The sequence below is a fragment of the Acinonyx jubatus genome, chromosome X (genome assembly GCF_027475565.1).
Source record: "Acinonyx jubatus isolate Ajub_Pintada_27869175 chromosome X, VMU_Ajub_asm_v1.0, whole genome shotgun sequence".
NCBI classification, from domain to species: Eukaryota; Metazoa; Chordata; class Mammalia; order Carnivora; family Felidae; genus Acinonyx; species Acinonyx jubatus.
In genome coordinates this window covers 91,229,747-91,251,427 of record NC_069389.1, presented here as the reverse complement: position 1 = coordinate 91,251,427, position 21,681 = coordinate 91,229,747, and the positions used below count along the sequence as shown (strand labels likewise).

The 21,681-nt window shown below is 41.2% G+C and overlaps 1 protein-coding gene across 2 annotated transcripts in view; it reads right to left on the bottom strand.

Moving 5' to 3' along the window:
- Positions 1 to 21,681, bottom strand: part of HTR2C (5-hydroxytryptamine receptor 2C) — a 288,259-nt gene that overhangs the window by 84,167 nt on the left and 182,411 nt on the right. The gene's annotated exons all lie outside the window — the stretch shown is intronic.

The following is a 21,681-nucleotide window of genomic DNA, read 5'->3' as shown; positions in this document are numbered from 1 at the left end:
CCACAAAGGACCTTGAATGTTTGGATCATGAACTGGTATTGTTAATGGATGACTAATGAAGGCGCATGCTGGAAACAACTTGCCAGGAAGCAAAAACTTTTCCATGAAGAAGCTTCCTGTAATAACTCCTCTCCTACCTTCTACTCAGACTATGCATTTAGAAATATACTGAAACAAAACATTTAGCCTTGATAGGTGAATTGCAGATTTAATATGCTAATATATTTCTCAGTGAATTAAATCTCCGTCATGAGTGCTTGCGAATGAGAACATATTACCAGGGCCCTTGGCTTTTCAATAAGGCAGATACTGCCATGATTAAAGGGAGGAGAAATGCCACATGACAGTAAAGAAGTGTGTAAGGGTTTCCCGGATATTATGAGCGCTCTATATGTTTTGTGATATGAGTGTTCCATTCTGTTCTTTTTTTTTTTTTAATGTTTATTTTTGAGAGAGAGAGAGACAGAGAGACAGAGAGACAGAGAGACAGAGTGTGAGTGGGGGAGGGGGAGAGAGAGAGGGAGACACACAATCCAAAGCAGGCTCCAGGCTCTGAGCTGTCAGCACAGAGCCCGACGCGGGGCTCGAACCCATGATCCGTGAGATCATGACCCGAGCCAAAGTCGGATGCTTAACTGAGCCACCCATGGGCCCCTCTATATGTTCTCAGAACAGTTCATTATATTACCCTTGTCATTGTCCTGTTTACATCTCTTTTGTTACCCGAAGACTTTAAAGCATTCTATAAACATCAGCATGTTAAACTTTCAAAAACATGAAGAGGGTGTCTGGGGGAAATTACAAAAAGGCAAAATTGGTGTTTGGGCACTTTCTTTACTTTTAAACTGTTTCATTCATAACATCTATATTTTATTTTATTATTATTTTGAAAAGTGTATTTACTTTTGAAAGACAGAAAGAGCTGGGAAGGGCAGAAAGAGGGAGAGAGAGAGAGAGAGAGAGAGAGAGAGAGAGAGAGAATATCCCAAGCAGGCTCCATGCTGCCAGCCCAGAGCCCAATGCAGGGCTTGAACTCATGAACTGTGAGATGGTGACCTGAGCCGAAATCTAGAGTCAGATGCTTAACCGACTGAGCCACCCAGGTGCCCCAGCATCTATATTTTAATTAGGCATTTTGAATTAAAATTAAACTCTTATTATTTGAATTGTGGGGAATGGCAAGTGATGGGGAAATATTTTGAGTGGTGTGGGAAGGCAAAACAACTTTAGCGGTGTCCCTCAACTCACACCGAGTCAGAGACCTACTCAGACCTTCAGGAATTCCAAGGCTTCCAGGAACACACATAGCCATTCTCTCTACATAAGCAGCTTTTTCGGCTCACTATGCCACATGTGGTCTATTTCACGACTTAGTATTCTCTATAATACACTGTAAAATATTTCTATAAATAAGTTTTAAAATCAGAAACTAGAAATTTTAGCTGGACCACCATCATATAATCCTTTTGGGGCGAGGTCTAGAAACTTTTCTAGGTTTTTTTTCTTGTTTTTTTGTTTTTTTGTTTTATGTGATGAAAGGCTTGCCGTGGGCAGGGAGGCAACAAAGGCTAACCTGGGAATGAGGCTGTATGTCTACAGTTTGAAGACCACATGAATCACATGCCAAAAGTCTGAGAACCAGGCAGGCAGAGGACAAAAGAATAAAAGGCAAGAAGAAGTGACTAGGACGTAAAATGGAGCATTGTGGCACCCCTTGGGACACAGCAGGAGAAACACAACAGGGTAAAGCCTCATTTAACCCACGGGTACCTCTGATGACTCCAATTCTTATGCTGCCTCTTTCCTTTAGATGAAATGAACTATTTGACCATATTCCTACTTTGTCCCCTGGATGCTGATTGACTTCTCTTTTCTTTGGCATAGCTTTTTCACAAACAGAAAAGCATTCCTCCTGGGATGAAAGCATTCATAAAATCTGAAGATCAAGGGTTTAAAGTGTAGGAAAAGCTTGCAGCCTGGATTTTAGAGTTGGATGTCATTAGTAGATGGCAGTTGAAAATATGAAAGTGGATGGATGTGTTTGCCTGGGGTAAAAATGTAGGGGGAGCAGACACCAGACCAAGGACTTTGATAGCTTTTTGAATTACTTTCTGCGAGAAATTTATGTTACTGCAACAAGTCCCTGGCTTTCAAGAGACCACCAGCATAGAACACTGTTGTACAAAAGCCTAGACTACTTGTCATTTGAGACCACTTAAAATTGATCAGCCTCCTATAGGCTTTTGGGGTAAGCAAGTGTTTAAAAAGTCCATGCCTTCAGCACAGAGCCTGATGCGGGGGCCCGATCCCACCAACTGGGAGATCACGAACTGAGCCGAAATCCAGAGTTGGAGGCTTAACCGACGGAGCCACTTGGGTGCCCCCAGGTGCTCCATTTAATGTTTGGAAAGACAAACGAACGCACAAGATTTAAGTGGTTTGATCTTTTTCTTGAGGAATGAAAAAGAGGGATGATAACATTTTTTTTTCAAATTTGTGGATGAAAAGAACCTAAGCCTAGTGGGCAGTAAAATAAGACCAGAAAGTGTGAGGCTAAAGGCCTCATCCTGAGCAAAACTTGAAGCGAGTAGACACCTTCATGGTGAAATGCTCTGATTTTCGTCATGTGCTGCATAACAGCTTGGGTTTCTCACAATTGGTTTGGCTCTTGGGAAATACTCAAATGTGTTTCTGAGGAAAAAAAGTGGAGTTGTGAAGCTTTAGGCCACATTCTAAGATAACTGCCATTGTTTTTTATATTTAATTGGCTCGTATTTCTAATGGCAGGTGTCAGGAAATAGCACAGAAGCTCCGTGTAAAAGCTCCTGATCTCACTCCGTGGTTTCCCATCACTGTGTCCAATAGTATCATTAAATCGGACTTTGAAGTCAGCTTTCATAGAGATCCCTATTTGCTCAAATAAAAGGTGGATCAAAAAGCTCATTATCCTGTATGTGGAACTTCATGCAGCTAAAATCACATATGAATATATCCTAGTCAGTGCTAAGTATTCAGTAGATAGCTCCCAACATTCTATTGCAAAATCCCCATGGTTAATTCCAAAATTTGAATGCCTCCACTTAAAATAACTTAGTAGGCAGGTCTCTTAAGAACATAGTGCAAAAAGTTGCTTTTTAAATGGCCCTCTCTGGAATAGAGGGAGTTCTTTGTTACTCTTTTACCTCATTTACTTCTTCCATCAAAGACTTTGTGGCTTGGAAAATGTCTCCTAATTTAAGGAAAACTGCGGTAGTCTTTTAAAATTATGGTAATTAATTTGAATAAATATATATTACATACACACACACATTCAATCAGAGTTCCTGACAAAGTTCTTCATACAGCTAGAACTTGTTAAAGTCGGGGCGCCTGGGCAGCTCAGTCGCTTAAGCGTCCGACTTCAGCTCAGGTCATGATCTCACGGTCCTCGAGTTCGAGCCCTGCGTCGGGCTCTGTGCCGACAGCTCGGAGCCTGGCGCCTGCTTTGGATTCCGTGTCTCCCTCTGTCTCTGTTCCTCCCCTGCTTGCACTCTGTCTCTCTCTGTCTCTCAAACATAAGTAAAGATTTTTTTTTAATGAAAAAAAAAAAACCTTTGTCTTTAAGAAAAAAAAAACTTGTCAGAGTGGTTATAGTTGCCCTCAAATTTGAATAATTCCATCAGTGAGTCAATGCTTAGCTTGGTAGGAACTAACCCATAAAATTAGACAAATCTAAGTCAAGTGTGCCTTGCTAGCCAGGAGCCAGATCCATCACCCGAATTGTCAAAGGCAGTGTAGCAATCAATTCTCCTGATTGGAACCCATTGTACTCCCTCTGGATATAACACCTTGCATTCTTTTCTATTCTTTGATTCCATGTAAACGAAAGCTTCCTTTTTCTTGGGTGCACTGATGATGAAAACTGGGGAAAAGGCAGATGATTCCGAGGGACATCTCGACTATGATCTAGACAGGTATCCTCAGACGCTTGTTGGTGAATGCTGAATAGCCAGGCAACATTGAAAAGTCAGAGAAAAAAATATACCAGAAGTAACTCACTCGAGGAGAGAAAATGGGAAACTAGGCCTTGGTAGTTGCCTAATGAAGACTGCTGAATGCTCTCCGTTACCTAATATGGGCTTTCTCAGTCCTTCCACTGCTGCCTCACGTTTTCCACCGCTTGCCAGATCGCCTTGAGTCCCTCTGTGACTAATATGGGCTGCCACACACACACACACACACACACACACACAGAAGGGACTATGGGGTCATATCGAACTATGAGATATGAGTTAATTAGGTGATGAGAGCTAGATACACTGCTATCAAAACTCGCTCCTGTGGGATGGGCCAATATGTAGTATATAATTGATAATATTCTGGATTAATTTCTAGCCAGGTTGGTCTCTGTCTATCACCAAGGCCATGACTGTACTGGAAAGTTCTGCTAGGAGCATCTAGTTTTATGTAAAGGTTGCACTAACACATAGAGTGTCTTCAGCTTCTTACCAGCTACCGATGTCCGGGATGCCTATTTGCCCTTTGGCATAATGCATTGGAAAAATAAGGAAATATTAGGGGAAATTAGAAATGTAATTAGCCAAAAACACCAAAGAAGTAAATGCTAATGCTTATATTCTCCATCAGTGTGAAGAGTGTTCAGGGGCACAAAAAGTCCACCAGTTATGACGACTTGAGAAGTCTTGAGAAAATGTGTAAAGAATGAGTGTATTTACAGTCATGAGAATAAAAGGCACAGCATGGGGAATGCAGTCAACAATATCGTCATAGTGTTGCAACGTGAGCACAGGGTAAGGTTCAGAGATGCCGACTCACTAGGTTGCACACCTGAAATTAATGTTACATGGTGGATCAACTATACTCAGATGAAAAATTGTTGAGAAAAGATTGGGTAGGTGTAGAAGATGGCTGCCAACAAAATCTTACTCTACTCGAATCCAGTAATCCTGCAAAACTTAATGTTTCTAACATCAAAATCAAAATCAGAATCTTTCACGGACTGCTTCAAAAGGTTTTTTTTTTCCTTTTTTAACATTTATTTATCATTCAGAGACAGAGAGAGGCAGAGCATGAGCATGGGAGGGGCAGAGAGAGAGGGGAAGACAGAAACCGTAGCAGGCTCCAGGCTCTAAACTATCAGCACAGAGCCTGACGCGGGGCTCGAACTCACAAACTGCGAGATCATGACCTGAGCCGAAGCCGGACGCTTAACTGATTGAGCCACCCAGGCGCCCCCAAGAGGTTTTAATGGGAAAAATATGGTATTCTATTGTCCAAACAATAAACTCCAAATTCACTTGGATTTTTAAATTCCAGGCGCGTTGTTGTCTGACATCTTCTTACCTGTTCTAACTTCCCCTAACACTGACACACTCAATATTCTTTCCACTCAGGACTAGTTTCCCTGATCATAGCATGTATTCTTAAATTTCCGTTCGTTTTTATGTCATTCCCACTGCCTGGAATGTCAAACCCCACTCCTTCCCTGCCTGTCAAAATCCCAGTCATACTTTAAGAGCCCTCTTGAATGTCAACTCTCTTGGCAAGCATCTAGAATAGTGCTTTCACACAGTAGATCCAAAGTGAATATTATTCAAATGAATACATAAATGAATGAGTGAACGAGGCTTCTGAGCTGATATATTCCTCTCAGAATTTTGTGTATACTTCTCATTTAGCAACTCTCAAATATTATCATGGTGGAATGTATATAAGCATATAAATATATCTATAAATATAAATATTTATATATAAATAGAGCATATATGTATATATACTATACTATATTATACTCTACTGTAATATATGTTTTATCGTACAAAGTAAGTGTCCCACCTAATACTAGTTAGTATTAGGAATGAATGTACCTACTGCTGAAGTCAAGTCTATAATACTTACTTCTCTTCATTTAATGAGTTATTTGTAGTCTCTTTTAGACATTGAAAAGAGTTTACTTTTCCATCCATTATGGTAGGAAAGATATGTACCCCCAAATTTCAAATATCCCTTAAGAAAAGAAGAATCTTTGTAATTAAAAGAATTATTTTTATTTTTTGAGGGAGGGGAGGGATTCTGAAAGACTGCTGAACCTATGGCTCATGCCAACCATTTGTAACTCATAAGCGGTGATATAAAACATGCTAGTAAATGCCAAAAGGTTCATAAGGTTGTGATTTACCTCACTGTTTATCTAAAGAATGTCGTATTGATGGAGAACTTAGCACATTAAAACCAAAGTTTTGTGTCCTTGAAATTCATTAATAGCAACTTTGAGCTTCAAGAGAATGCCATTTGAGTTTGATACTGTCTCAATGAGTCCCTCCTTGACCATGAATCCTTAGTCACCCCTCTGTTTTGCCTCACTTGACATTTATTGTATATTTTTCACCTGGTCTAAACTGCTCTGCATTGTTTTTTGTTTTTGTTTTTATCTCTTTCTGTAAATATAGAGGGTAGGGTTTGCGTCATATCTCTTTGTCACTTGTGTCTAGGCATCAGAACATTTGAAGGGGAGAAGAATAAGGATAGTACAACGCTTATGCTCTCTCTCTCATTCTGTTGTGCTTTTAATACAAATGTAATAGCGAGAAGCTGGCATGGTCAAAGTTTAAGTATAATTTGGGGCACCTGGGTGGCTCAGTCGGTTGAGCATCCAACTTCAGCTCAGGTCATGATCTCGCAGCTTGTGACTTCGAGCCCCACGTCAGGCTCTGTGCTGACAGCTCAGAGCCTGGAGCCTGCTTCGGATTCTGTGTCTCCCTCTCTCTCTAACCCTCCCCTGCTCATGCTATCCCTCTCAAAAATAAATAAATGTTAAAAAAAATTTTTTAAGTTTAAGTACAATTTATGCTGTATACATAATACTGTAACTTAGAACAGAGAGATAATTTTAAATATAATTGATTCAATGCTACACAGTACTAGGGATTTGAACAATGCTCTCCTCTTGTGGAGAGGAAATCTATATTATTTTGCTTGTTTCTTTTTAAAATTTTTTTGACAGTTGTTTATTTTTGAGAGAGGCAGAGCATGAATGGGGGAGGAGCAGAGAGACAGGGAGACACAGGATCCAAAGCAGGCTCCAGGCTCTGAGCTGTCAGCCCAGAGCCCGACGTGGGGCTCGAACCCATGAGCCTTGAGATCATGACCTGAGCCGAAGTGGGATGCCCAACCGACTGAGCCACCCAGGCGCCCCAAGGAAATTTACATTATTATAATACATGCTATGCATTGTTTACCTTTATAGAAATAACTATCAAAGTATTTGATTCAATAATTAACTACTTCACTTACAGCAGATGTTTCTTAATATTTTAGAAGTCAAGGGCTTAGAAACACAAGGTAGATTTGTGCAGAGTGAGAAAGTTGTTTTCAGTGCTAAGATAATATCGCCTTTACTATGACCAGCAACAGCATATTATACAAGCACCGTTCAAAATTTCTCTTTGGGTAGGCAACATACTACTGGCCTGACACGTCAATCAAAACCTTTATGTATCCTTGTGTTCACATTCCAATTTACAAATTATGAAATGGGGGCACCTGAATGGCTCAGTCTTGATTTCCACCCAGGTCATGATGTCACTGTTCATGAGATTGAGCCCCGCATAGGGCTCTGTGCTGCCAGCGTGAGCCTGCTTGGGATTCTCTCTCTCCCTCTGTCTCTGCCACTGCCTTGCTCTTTCTCTAAACAAACAAACAAATAAATACATAAATACATAAATAAATAAATTTTAAAAAATTGCTTAAATGGAACTGAAGACTCTAGTCATCGAAGGTCCATGTTGAAATACACGCATCTTAGGAAAAGAATTAGATCATTTCCTGACACTAAAACCCTCAGCGCTGTGAATTTGTCAGGTTAATCAGCTCCTGGCAACATCAGGACTTTGTTGTTGTTTTTTTAACATTTATTTATTTATTTGGAGAGACAGAGAGAAAGAGCACGAGCAGGGGAGGGTGAGAGAGAGAGAGAGAGAGAGAGAGAGAGAATCCCAAGAAGGCTCCGTGTTGTCAACACAGAGCCTGATGAGGAACCTGATCTCACGGTCCCTGAGATCATGGCCTGAGCTAAAATCAAGTGTCAGATGCTTGACCAACTGAACTACCTGCGCACCCCCCAGGGCCTTGGTTTTGAAAGAATGCAGTCTGGATCAATGGTCACACCCTGGATGTAGACTCCACTCCTGGCTCTCATACTGCTTACCTTTGTGTTTTGAAAGTAATCAGTCAAGCTCACTGAGCCTTAGTTTCCAAGTCTGTAAAATGAGGGAACTGAGCGATTTGAATTTTAAGGCCTTTTTTTTTGATTCTCAGACCCTGGATGTACTCTGGATGTAGGCCTCCTAATTATCTGAGGAATGTAGAATTGTCCAAACCGTTCTGTCAATCTCACTGAAATCGTATTCACAGGGCAAAGCTAATACTAACATTATTAATCTGCAGCAAAAAATAACTCTCAGACCCGCTCAAAATCGTATGAAGGAAACAAACAATCTGACCAATATTTGGTTAACCGTTTCAAATATGTGCTTTGCTAAGACCGCTATTTTAGTGGATGCATACCATAACGTTCGGTAGAGGAGACAAGAGCAAAGTTCATTTTACTATCGTGTCCCGATGGGACATTGCTCGTCCCTTCTCCCTAACGATGGTTCAGTCCCCATATCCTAGGAATTATCCTTTTTCATATATACTGTTCGGTGTTGCAGCCAGGTGCACTATTCATGAGAACAACCTCATTCCAGTCTGACTGGGAGTATTTAGCTTGATTAATACGTATCGCCAACTTCTCAAGTGAGAACATTTAGGGAACAATGTGCTCTTCTGAAGCCACTAAACTCTATTTAATGCCAATAGCATGACATGTAATTTATTCTTTAATTCACTTAAGGACAAGAAGTAAGAATCTAGGGGTGCTTTTCACCCTTGGATGTTTAATTTATATACATGGTAGCTTAGGTTAGAAACTCAGGGAAACTGAACTCTTTATAATTAGGAAACTATATTAAAATTATAAGAACATTATATATATTTTTTTAAACACTTGTTTTAAATGTTTATTTTTGAGAGAGAGAGAAAGAGCACGAGTGGGGGAGAAACAGAGAGAGGGGAAGACACAGAATCCGAAGCAGGCTCCAGGCTCTGAGCTGTCAGCAGGGAGCCCGATGTGGGGCTCGAACTCACGGACCGCGAGATCATGACCTGAGCCGAAGTCAGACGTTCAACTGACTGAACCACCCAGGCACCCCTATAAGAACATTATATTAAATGGTCTTCACCAGAATTTACCTGAGGGCAACTACAGGTGCATTGGAGCAAAGAGGGTCACAATTTGACAAGAAAGATGGGATAGTGGAAAGAGAACAGGGTCAAGGGTGACACAGGATTTCTGGCTCCTGGGCTAACAATGATTAGTTTGGCCATCATAAGCGTATCACCCTCTCTGGTTGTCAACGGAAGGGAAAGAAAAAAGGAACACTTGCTTGCAGGAGTTGCACTCACGTTATCACCATACCTCGTAGCTGAGAATAGTGCCACTACTTCCTCGATCTACCTCTTTGTGTCACTGTACGTATTTAATGGTACAAAGGGCTCAAGCTTTGGAGTCAGACAGAGCTAGGCTGTCATCTAAACTCTACCACTTTGCAGCGAGGACAGTTTTTCAATCTCTTCGAGCCTCATTTTCTTTATTTTAAAAATGAAGCTAGGGGGCGCTTGGGTGGCTCAGCCGGTTACACGTCTGACTTCAGCTCAGGTCATGATCTTGCAGTTCATGAGCTCAAGCCCCGCATCAGGTTGGCTGCTGTCAGTGCAGAGCCTGCTTTGGATCCTCTGTTCCACCACTCCTGCTGCCCCACGCCACCCCCCCCCCCCAGCCCCTGTCCCTCCCCTGCTTGTGTTCTTTTTCTCAAAAATAAATAAACATTAAAAGAAAAAAAAAAGATAGGGCACCTGGGTGGCTCTGTTGGCTAAGCTTCCAACTTTGGGTCAGGTCATGATCTCGTGGTTCATGGGTTCGAGCCCCGCTTCCGGCTCTGTGCTGACAGCTCGGAGCCTGGAGCCTGCTTTGGATTCTGTCTCCCTCTCTCTGCCCCTCCCCCGTTCGTGCTCTGTTTCTTTCAAAAATAAATAATAAACATTAAAATAATATTCAAAAAATGAAGCTAATTATAACCAACTTGTCACAGCACTGGGTCACTGGTACAAATAATAATAATTAAGTGAGATGCCATATGCGAAAGTGCTTGTAAAATTTAAAGGTGTATTAATTTAAATTTATAAGGAAGAGTGTTAAGTAGTATGCTTATATTATGGAATTTCCAGTTTTTTATCTGTGCTATTGTCACTGTCTTTGGAATTGTCAACTATTGGTTTTGCTGCTTTCCTATTTTTATTATCTTTTAAAATATTTGCTTCATATCTTCTTCTGAAACATTTAACAAAGAATGAAGAGACACGTAGAGGTAAGAGGAGTATGTGTATTGGGATGCGGGGAAGAGGTGAGCAGCTAAGGCCTTCAGAATTCTTGGCCATAAGTGAAATAATACTATTCTTTTTTTTTTAGTAAGACAGTTATTTTTTTAATTTTTTTAAAAGTTTTATTTATTTTTGAGACAGAGAGAGACAGAGCATGAACAGGGGAGGGAGAGAGAGAGAGAGGGAGACACAGAATCTGATGCAGGCTCCAGGCTCTGAGCTGTCAGCACAGAGCCCGATGCGGGGCTCAAACTCACGGAGTGAGAGATCATGACCTGAGCCGAAGTCGGACGCTTAACCGACTGAGCCACCCAGGCGCCCCAATACTTTTCTATTTTTAATAAATCTGTGTAAGTAGTCCTTTGAGGCATCAAAGTTCAAGATATAGGGAGACAAAAAAATTTATCAGTTGGATTTAAAGTGACGACATATTGGTCTGACCAAAACAGGATAGTCTTTTTAAATAACTTATCTGATTGAAGTCTTATAAATTACAAGTCATACTCTGGAATAAGATAATAATGAAAGTAAACTAAAGGAAACCAACTAATTTTGGCTTTTGCATCAATAATCTAGTCTTCCTTGGGGCACCTGGGTGGCTTAGTCGGTGAAGTGTCCGACCTCAGCTCAGGTCATGATCTCGAGGTTTGTGAGTTTGAGCCCCGCGTCGGGCTCTGTGCCGACAGCTCGCAGCCTGGAGCCTGCTTGGGATTCTGTGTCTCTGTCTCTCTCTGCTCCGCTACCCTGCCCTTTGCTGTCCGTTTACAGATCTACAAAGAAGTGAAGTTTAAGCCTCTCTGAAAGTAACATAATGACTCTGAAGCAGCAGGAATTAGCACTTGAATCCGGGGATATCTGTCTGCGAGGATCGTTTGTAAATAAGCTTTTTCGGCTACCTATGCTTGTCTAACAGTCTTAACTATTCAACAATGAACTTGCACCTTCCAGGTCTGTTGCACAGTGGATATACATGTACAATATCCAGTCCTGAATTGCTAGGTATTTATTTTTAGTGTTTCTAAGTTGTTTGAGTCAGACTTCACGAATATATTTCTTCGACAAATCCAGGAAGTTTCCTGTGGCTTTTGTCTCTCTGACACTTAAGCTTTATGCAAACGAGAGTTTTTATTGTGGCAAAAACGAGCGAATCAGACCTCTAGCATTTATCGTATCTCCCAGGCGTTTATAGCTACTTACTGCTAGCCAAAATTCTCTTACGGTAAATAAACTTCTTAAGATCCTCGTGCGGAGGTAGCCAAATTGATCTTTATAAGCCAGAGAGTATTTTCATCATAGGAGGAAAATTCGAGGGTTCTTAACTGGAAAATGAGAGCTCTCAGTCAGCACCACAGAGAAGAAAGATCCCTCCAGTCTGGAGCATGGAGTGTTGGTCCTTGGTGAGTTGGCCCGTTTGATATGAGGCCAGAATAGCCTCTTAACATTTCAAAGAGGTGTGGCTAACCTAGACAATAAATTGAAGAAGGGCACGTCTTTAGAATATCACCCGATTAGATTCTGCTGCCTAAAAGAGACAGCCATAAACTAGTGCAAACGTGGCAGGGGTTTATTATTATTTGCGTCTGGCATAAGCAACAAAACACATATCTAGGAATAAGGGGTAGGCATCTTAGTTATGTAACTTTGGTGTTTGATACATTAGTGAGGATGCCTTAAGGTTTTGCTATTTTCATGTTGTTTTCTCGTTTAAGGAGTAAAGCATAGAATGAAATTGTCACGAACAGAAACCAAATACTAGGGGCACCTGGGTGGCTCAGTGGGTTAAGCGTCTGACCCTTGGTTTCGGCTCAGGTCACAATCTCACGGTTCACGACTTCGAGCCCCACATCGGGCTCCGTGCTGACAGTGTGGAGCCTTCTTGGGATTTTCTCTCTCACACTTTCTCTGTCCTTCCCCTGCTCACTCTCTATGTCTCTCAAAATAAATAAAGAAAGAAACTAAAAAAAAAAAAAAAAAGCAAATACTAAAATCAATCAATCAATCGCCATCAAGTAATCTTGTACAGGCATCATTAACAAAGTACCATACGTGTGTATACACACACACACACACACACACACACACATACGGATACTCCCAATTCCCTCTCACCATTTTATTTCACTTCACAGCACTTATTACCATCTCACTTTATATTTTACCCTTTTATTCATTATCTATCTCCTCCCATGAATATAAGCTTCATGCCTGTTATTTGAACTTTTCGAGCCACAGTGATTGGGAAAGCGCCTGATGCAAAGCAGGTACTTATTATGTATTGGTTGAATGAGTTCAAGCCCCACATCAGGCTCTGTGCTGACAGCACAGAGCCTAGAGCCTGCTTCTAATTCTGTGTCTCCCTCTCTCTCTGCTCCTCCCCAGCTTGTGCGCTCTCTCTCTTTCTCTCTCTCAAAAATAAACATTAAAACAATTTATCTATCAATTATCTATGTATCTATCTAATCTATCCATCTATCTTGTATCCTATTACACAATAAATTCTCATAAAATAGAAAATTAGTTTGTCTATAATGAACTGGCTCAACTCAAATGTTGCCAAACCTAAGTGGTTCATTGGCTGGAATTCGGAGAAATTTTTGTTTTTGTAAAACATCTCAATGTAATGCCACTTTTGGACTTTCTCTCCTTCACACATTTAATTCAGTAGTTATGGAGATCCATATCACTAAACATATTCATATGGTATAAAAGCAACTCTGTTTCAAACTCACTATTAAGACAATAGAATGGGTTGAAGGAATAAGGCCTTGGAAAGACGCAGAGGTAGATATTTACATTTAGAACTATTCTGAAATTTTTTGAATACCCCAAGGTCTTTGATTACCCTGAAACAGGACAATGGGATCTTTGTTCCTAGATAATATTAAGAATGGGACAGACTAACTACATGTACTATATAGACTCCATAGATTATTTCTTAGGCTCTAACACAACTAAAGAACAAAAAAGTGTAGTAATGTCCCTCACAAACTTATAGTCACTCAATCCCTTGACTATCACTTATAGTCTATCAAGAATACTTCATCACTGATAGTATATTAAGAATAAACTTGGGGTGCCTGGATGGGCCAGCCGGTTAAGTGTCCAACTCTGCATTCTGGATTGGGTCACGACCTCACAGTTTGTGAGTTCTAGCCCCATGTCTGGCCCTGCGCTGACAGAGCCTCTCTCTCTGCCCCTCTCCTGCTCGTGCTCACTCTCTCTTTCAAAATAAATAAATAAACTTAAAACAAAGAATAAACTAAGCAACTTAATTTATGCAAAATGTAGCCAAAATATAAGTGCTTAGAGGGACAGACATAATTCAGCATTGTTCAAAAGACACTTTGGGGTGCCCAGGGGGCTCAGGCGGTTAAGTGTCCAACTCTTGGTTTCGGCCCAGATCACGGTCTCACTGTTTTGTGAGTTCAAGCCCCGCGTTGGGCTCTGAGCTGCCAACATGGAACGTGCTTGGGATTCTCTGTCTCCCTCTCTCTCTCTACCCCCCCCCCCCCCATTTGCCCTGTCTCTGTCTCTCTCAAAATAAATAAATAAACTTAGACAAGAAACCAGCAAAAGACACTTTAAGGGCCTGCAGATAAATGTAAAAACTTGATAGAAAGCAAAATCCCTAGAAAATAAACATTATTTTATAATAGTGGTAGGTAATACGTCTACACGGCTTGCTGTGTGCCAGGCACTATTGTAGGTGGTTTATTTACTGTACTCTTTAGTTTTTAAATTATGTGAAGTACATACTATATCAACCATATCCTCATCCTCCAAACTCTTACCTACACACAAGAGAAGAGGCTCCTACTACTGTCTTATTGTCCTTGGTTGTGGGTGTGCCTAGCAATACTCATTTTTGTGGCCTCCATGTTCTATAATTTTTGTTGCAGTTTATTTGTTTTGAGAGAGAGAACGAGAGAGTGCAAGCAGGGGAGAGGCAGAGAGAGAGGGGGGACAGATAACCCCAAGCAGGCTCCGCGCTGTCAGCACAGAGCCCGATGTGGAGCTCGATCCCGCGAACCGTGAGATCACGACCTCGGCCAAAATCAAGAGTCCGGCGCTTAATGGACTGAGCCACCCCGGCGCCCCCACGCTCTGTAATTTCTAAGCTAGAAGTTCACTGTTTAAATTCTGAGAGGTTCTTGGCATTTTTTAAATCTCATCACTTGAGATAACTTCTAATTAAGATCACTAGTAATTATAATTACTGATCGTTATTTTCTTGCTGAGAAAAGCCTGCAACAGGTTGGCCTCTTTTTCAGTTGATTCCTGAAAAAGAATTAATGACATTTTTAAAGCCGTTAGTTTCCAATAAGAAGCTGCATTACGGGCAGGATCCGAGTTAACGCTGTGTAGGGTTAATGCAACACGGGGGGATGTTCGGTGCCTTGTGTGAAAAACATGATGAAGCATGAATCATAAGTCTCTTGTATAGTAACAAAATAACAACTACCCTAAAATATTTGGCATCCTGTGGCACAGTTAGAATCTTAAGTAGTTTTCCATTTTAATTACCACAAAAAGGATAATTAAGCGGTTTCAAAATCTTTCTTACCCAACTCTCCCTGGGCCAAAAGTCTGAAGAAAAGAATTTTCTTCTTGAGAACATGTCACTGAAGGGGAAGTCACAGTTTTCTTAAGAACTGTAATTTTTCTAATGTTCTTCTAAGAATAAACCATGGCAAATGTGCTTGGAAAAGACTGACATTAATAAAGTCATTTCCTCCCCAGATGTAAGTTAAAGTAGCCAAATGACAACTTGAATTTAAGATACAACCACAACTTCCCCCAAAATGACCCTGATTTTGTCCTGTCTCTACCTCAGTTCATCTGAATTAGGAAGTATTTATACTGACAAAGCATAAGATGTCATTAGACTCTAAAAATTGATAAAGATTTACAGGGCCCCTGGGCAGCTCATTCGATTAACCATCTGACTCCTGGTTTCAGCTCAGGTCATCATCTCACAGTTCATGGGATCGAGCCCCGTGTCCAACTCTGTGTTGACGATGCAGAGCCTGCTTGGGATTCTCTTTTCCTCTCTCTCTGCCCCTCTTGCGTGTGCACACTCTTTCTCTCTCTCTCTCTCTCTGTCTCAAAATAAATCAATAAGCACTTAAAAATAAATTAATGAAGATTTACAATTAGTCTGAAGGTGGGGGCGAGGAAATGGAGGGGCAGGGATGGGGAATTACTTGGTTTTCTCCTCGTTTTATTAATACTATTGGGCGAAAACTGCAAAACTGATCCCTGAACTGCAACGGAATTCTTTCATCCTCTAAACTCTCATTTAAACACAAAACATGCAGAAGAATTCGTTTCCGCATTATGCCAGGGGATATTTGGGGGTCTTTAAAATTTGCTTTAAGAGGCAGTTTAAGATGGTGACACAGGAAGAGCCCGCATCTACCTTCTCCCACGGATACAACGAATCTATAGCTACATATGGAAAAATTCCCTCTGGAAAGGACCTGAGAACTACCGGAGCAAGCTGCTCCACAGCGAAGGATAAAGAGGTCACATCAAGATGGGTAAGAGAGGCAGAGACGCGGTCTCACCAAAGGCCCTACCCATGGCACTGCAGCCCAGAGCTGGGAGGGATCTCCCAAATAGGAAACTTTTCCCGGAAGAGTGAGGGGTTTGTGCCCCACATCAGGCCCCCCCAGCCCTTGAGACCTACACCAGAGAGACGAGCTCCAGCCACGTCTGGTTTTAAAAGCCATAGGGGGGGCGCCTGGGTGGCTCAGTCGGTTAAGCAGCTGACTTCAGCTCAGGTCATGATCTCGCGGTCCATGAGTTCAATCCCCGCGTCGGGCTCTGTGCTGACAGCGCAGAGCCTGGAGCCTGTTTCGGATTCTGTGTCTCCCTCTCTCTGACCCTCCCCTGTTCATGCTCTGTCTCTCTCTGCCTCAAAAATAAATAAACGTTAAAAAAAAAAAAATAAATAAATAAAAGCCATAGGGCTATGGAAAACAGACACTCCGCTCTTAAAGGACTCGCACACAGATGCACTCGCCTTGGGACCCAGCGCAGAAGCCCCAGTCGGAAAAGCACCGGAACCATATGTGAAGAAGGTTCGTTTGCTGGTCTTAAAATGTCTGGTACAAGGGCAGGAGCCTGTTGGAACTCTCTCCAGGAACAGAGATACTGGCAGAGCCCATTTTGTCACTCTTTTTTTTTTTGTTTTGTTTTTTCACTGCTGGCCCCCGGTGGTGTTCCCTACTACCTTGCCTCAGCCAGCCAGCAAGACACCCTCCCTCATGCATCACTCGAACAGCCTCCCCTCAAAAAAAAAAAAAAAAAAAAGAAAAACCGGCCAGGGGAGTGCCCCACCCGTGTACCACTCCACGTGGGACCTAGCGGATGCCCCTTGAATGACTGACTCCGGTGGCTAAGGGGAGTTGCACTTCTGGACCTTACAGTTCTGAAACAACTGGAGAGACAATTCTTTGCACACTACCACTCCAAGGGCACGGCACAGACAGCTGACGGAAGCACCCCCCCCCCCCACCCCAGTCTTCGTGTGAAAAAACGCCTATCTAGTTGATCTGGAGCTCCAGCGTAAGGGGCAGACTCCAGGCTTCCCACGCATCTGAAGGCTACAGAAGGGCTCCTAAGGAAGATAGGCTGGGGGTATGATGCCATCTTCCAGCTTTCACCTGGCCTCATGAAAACGCACTGGTACCCCTAAGAAAGGAGCTCATAGACTCACCTGGAGCCCCGAATTTTGCACCTGTCATGAAGGATCGCTCTGTCTGGGGGCCAGCAGGGTCTATGATTGCGGACCCCCAAGACCATATATATTTGCATACCTTAAAAGCTGCTGAGAGTCTAGCTTCCGGTCAGCCTGAAACGAGGTACTAACTGAGGTCCCTCCCTCTGGAGCACCCACAAGACTTGGCCACAGCCTCAACAGTTGGGAACTCCCGAGAAAATCAGGCTACTCAGATAATTATACAGGTTTCAAGAGACAGCCAAGAACTAGGGCAAGGTTAAATGATAAGGCGCGTCTCCACTGGGGGAGATACCCATTTTGCCTAATACATAGGAAAAAAAAAAACCTCAAGGATACAAAGATAAGTAATTTACCTGATAAAAAGTTCAAAGTAACAATCGTAAAGATGCTCACTGAACTCTGGAGAATGGATGGGCACCAAGAGAATTTCACCAAAGAGAAAACACAAGAAAGCACCACATGGAAGTCACAGAACAAAGAATACCATCAACGAAATGAAAAATACAGTAGAGAGGTTCAACAGTAGACTTAGAGGGAGCAGAAGGTAGAATCAGCGAGCTAGAACACAAGGCAGTGGCACTCAACACAGAAGAGAGGCAAAAAAAAAAAAAAGAATTTTAAGAAGTGACGATAGCTTAAGGGATCCATTTTCAATGCCAAACAGAATAACATTCACATTATGGGGGTCCCAGGAGGAGGAGAGAGAAAGGGGCAGAAAACGTCTCGGAAGAAATAATGGCTGAAAATTCTCTAACGTGAGGAAGGAAACAGACATCTAGGTTCAGGAAGCTCAGAGAATTCCAAACAAGACAAACACAAAGAGACCCACACCAAGCCATGTTATAATTAAAGTATTGAAAGTTAAGGATAAAGAGAGAATCTTTTTTAAAAAATTTGTAATGTTAATTAATTAATTACTTTATTTATTTATTTATGTAGAGTACAAGTGCACAAGTGGGGCGGGCGCAGAGAAAGAGGGAGAGCGAGAATCACGAGCGGGCTCCACCCTGTCAGCACAGGTGCTCAATCGAGCCGTGAGATCATGACCTGACCTGAGATCGAGGGTTGAACGCCTAACCGACTGAGCCACCCAGGCACCCCAGAATAAAGAGAATCTTAAAAGCAGCAAAAGAAAAACAAGGCCAGAAGGGAGCAGTGTGATATATTCAAGGTGCTGAAAGAAAAAAAAAAACTTAGCACCAAGAATATTCTACCTGGTATGGTTATTATTCAGAACTGAAAAAGAAATAAAGAACTTTCCAGACAAACAGAATCTAAAGGAATTCATCAACACTCAACTGGCCTTACCAGAAATGTTCAAGGGGCTTCTTTAAGCTGAAAGGCAAGGGCACTTATTAGTAACAAGAAAATATATGAAAGTGTAAATCTCTCCGAAAAAAAGGTAAATACACAGTTAAGGGCGGTGAATTAATGACTTGTAAAGCTAGCAAATAGTTTAAAAGGCAAAAGTAATAACAATAACTGTAACTACAGTAATTAGTTAAGGGATACACATAAAGATGTAAAATGTGACTTTCAAAACAAAACACGTGGACAGAGTAAAAATGTAGAGTTCTGAGATGCATTCGTACTTAACCTGCTATCAACCAAAATAGATTGTTCAACACCTAGACGGTTATGTATGAGCCTTATGGTAACCACAAAGCAAAAACCCATAGTGGATACACAAAAGAAAATGAGAAGGAATCTCAGCATAACACTATAGAAAGTCATCAAACCACAAGAAAAGAGAGCAAGAGAAGAAGAAAGGGGCAGAGAGGAACTACGTAAACAGCCAGAAAAGAACAGAATTACAATGAGTACATACCTATCGATAATTACTTGAAATATCAATGGATACAGTTCTCCAATCAAAAGACAGAGAGAGCGGATGAATTGATTAAAAAACCCAGAAAACACAAGACTCATCTATATGCTGCCTGTAAGAGACTCACTTCAGATGTTAAGGACACACAGAGACTGGAAGTGAAGGGATGGAAAAAGAGGTTTCATGCAAATAGAACCCAAAGTAAATTAGGGGTACCTATACAGATATCAGACAAAATAGGCTTTAAAACAAAGACGACAAAAGACAATGATGGACACTATACATGATGATAGAGGGGTCAATCAATCCACTAACAAGTTATGATATTTTAAAATATTTATACACCCAATGTGGAAGGACTTAAATACACAAAGCCGATACTAACAGACATAAGGGGAGAAATTGACAGTGATTCAAAAATGGTAGGGGACTTTAAGACCCCACTTATATCAATGGATAGATCAAGCAGACAGAAAATTAATGTGGAAACATAGACCTTAAATTATACATTAGACCAAACAAATAGATATATAGAGAACATTCCATTCAAAAGCAATGGGATACATTCTTCTCAAGTGCACATGGAACGTTCTTCAGGACAGATCACATGCTAGGCCACAAAACGAGCCTCAATAAATTTAAGAGTAAAATCATATCAAGCATCTTTTCTAACCACAATGGTATGAAACCAGAAGTCAATTACAAGAGAACTCGAAAAACTGCAAATACAACACGGACGAATCTGGAGACCATTATAACTGAAGGAAGCCAGACACAGAAAGCCAATGCCATATGGTATCACGGATAAAGATTTAACACATATATATTATGTATATTATATATTATACCCTGCACTGGAATATTACTAAGCCATAAAAAAGAATAAAAATGTTCCGTTTGCACCAACACGGATGAGCCTAGAGGGTATTATGCTAAGTGAAATAAGTCAGACAGAGAAAGACAACTGTCATCTGACTTCCCTTATATGTGGAGTTAAGAAAAAAAATAAATGAGCAAACAAAACAAAAACACTGTGTGATTCCATTTACATGAAGCTCAAGAACAGATAATTTAGCGATTGTGAGAGAAGTCAAAACAGTGATTATCTCTTGGGGCATGGTGCTGGTTATTGATGGGGTTGTGGCATAAGATACTTAGGTTGCTAGTAACGGTACATTTCAATCTGGACTGATGGGGGATACAAAGGCAAGAAAAATGTTGAAATTAAATTTCCCTACAGCTTGCAGCCCACGGACAGACACCTGAAGCACCAAGAGTGTGACCTTCCTCAAGAAACTCATGACTGCCTTAGCGCCTTAATGTTTACGTTTTGTTAAAAACTAGAGGTAACCTTATCTTGACAGCAGCAGGCTAAGATCCTGAAAGCCTTGCTTTCGAATTCCTTAGAAACTTACTTTATCTCTACCCCCCGCTCCCTCAACAAATCTAAAATAAATGATCAGCCCCCCTCACACTTGCCGGTGTAGCTCTTTCTGCCCACAGGCCCTGTCCCCGTGCTGCAACAAAATCCCCTTTTTGCACCAAAAAACTCAAGAATTCTTAGCCATTTGCTCACAAACCCCACTTCAAATTTCATCATGGAGGGTGGTTACAGTTGTGTGCATATAAATGTGTGTTAAAAAGAGTACTGATCGGGGCACCTGGGTGGCTCAGTTGGTTAAGTTTCTGACTCTTGTTCACAGCTCAGGTCACGATCTCGGGGTTCGTGAATTGGGCTCTGTGCTGACAGTGCAGAGCCTGCTTGGGATTCTCTCTCTCTCTCTCTCTCTCTCTCTCTCTCTCTCTCCCTCTCTCTGCCTCTCCCCCGCTGGCGCTGTCTCTGTCTCTCTCAAAATAAATAAATAAACTTAAAAAAAAAATAAAGGGGTGCCAGCGTGGCTCAGTCGGTTGAGAGTCCGACTTCAGCTCGGCTCATGATCTCGAAGTTCCTGGGTTTGAGCCCTGTGTCAGGCTCTGGGCTGACAGCTCAGAACCTGGAGCCTGCTTTGGATTCTGTGTCTCCCTCTCTCTCTGCTCCTCATTAGCTCATGCTCTCTCTCTGTCTCTCAAAAATAAATATATGTTAAGCATTTATTAAAAAGTAAAATATTAAAAAAATTACTGCTCTATACAATTAAGACTTTTGCACTCACTGTAGAAGTGTTATACCTCAAAACAAAATAGTACTCCCCTAGAAATACAAATTATCTAGTGGAATATGATAAGAAGACATAGAAAAAAAGAATACACACCTAAAAAGATTTTAAAGAACTTTATTTTGGGAATAATTTCATACACAGAAAAGTTGCAACGATAATAGAGATTTCATATATTCCCATCCAGTTTTTCACATTGTTCATATCATATCTTACCATAATACATTTGTTAAGTCCAGTAAACAAATATTTGCACATTAAAACAAATGGGGGAAAAAATGAACTCAAAATGGATGAAAAATTTGAATGTAAGACCAGAAATCATAAAACTAGAAGAAAATATAGGTGATAAGTTCCTTGACAATATCATTTTGTCATTTCTGACTATAGAAGTAATGGCAACAAAAGCAAAAATAAACAAATGGGACCACATTAAACCAAAAAGCTTGTGCACAGTTAGATAAGAAACCATC